Raw genomic sequence first — 1,137 nt, forward strand, 5'->3', positions numbered from 1 at the left:
CAAAAAAGACAGAAAAGGTCCTCTGTACTTCCCTTCTTGTTCTTAGGGCAAACTAAATTGACCCAGTTGTGAGCAGTAATTGAAATATTTATGACTTTAGTGCTGGTCACAAGAGTAACTGTATGAAAAAGCAACACAAAACCCAGCTACCCTAGAAGAACAAAAGTGGTGTTTTTCTGGCAAATTAATTGCCTTTTTGAGGGGCTTGACATACTCAAAAACTCATCAAAATTGGTGTTTGCATCAATCCTGGAGAAAATGTAAGTGTTGTAAGGTTTTCGCCTTCATCGGCGCACAGAAGTGGCTTGCTAGCGCCCCCTACAACCTGAAAAAAGTGACTGCTTATTCTTGTGTTTTAGCTGTTTTTATTTTTTAACTGTTTAACTATTTTTGTGTGAAGCACTTTGAATTGCCCTGTTGCTGAAATGTGCTGTACAAATAATGCTGCCTTGCCTAGCTGCCTACAAACACTAACATATCAAGACGTACAAAAAAAAACATTGGAGCCATACACTATACCCAACAGGAAGTCCAACATTTTGAATTAAAAGTTAAAAATTAGTGTGATTTTGGCGATTTACACATGTTGTACGTTAACAAACTCCTCCTGCAGATTTAATCCAATTTACTTCAACATTGGTCTGTGCCATTTTAAGACCTTAAAGATGAAAATGTATTAAAAGAAAAACGTTTCGTCACAGGGCATGGCTGTGCCGGGCAGCCATTTTGTGCAGTTTGCCATCAAAACAGGAAGTGGGGAAGTGGCTCGAAACTTTTCAGGACATTTTCATTTTCAGTGCGACATTGGCTCAAAGTCATAAAACCCCCTAGTTGCAACAGGAGGTTTGGCCTAAAAGTCAAAGTGCTGTACTTCAACAAAATCCTCCTAGAGAATACATCAGATGGACTTCAAATTTGGTCTGTAGCATCTCAATACGTTAAAAGAAAAAACTTTTTGTCAAACAGTTTTGGTATGGCGGCCATTTTGAGCATTTATCAATGGACGTAGAAGTTGTTGTATCTTGAGTTTACATTGTCACATCTGCCTGAAATTTCTCACGATTGACAAGAGACTAGGCCTTCGTACATTTTTTGGCCAAAATGGCAACAGGATATCAGCCTATGACTACATCATCT

At 38.5% G+C, this 1,137-nt stretch overlaps 1 long non-coding RNA gene across 1 annotated transcript in view; it reads right to left on the reverse strand.

Annotated features, from left to right (window-relative positions):
• LOC117955706 overlaps window positions 1-1,137 on the reverse strand; it is a 17,028-nt gene that overhangs the window by 11,146 nt on the left and 4,745 nt on the right. The window lies entirely within an intron of this gene.

This window comes from Etheostoma cragini, chromosome 13, assembly GCF_013103735.1.
Source record: "Etheostoma cragini isolate CJK2018 chromosome 13, CSU_Ecrag_1.0, whole genome shotgun sequence".
Classification (NCBI taxonomy): domain Eukaryota; kingdom Metazoa; phylum Chordata; class Actinopteri; order Perciformes; family Percidae; genus Etheostoma; species Etheostoma cragini.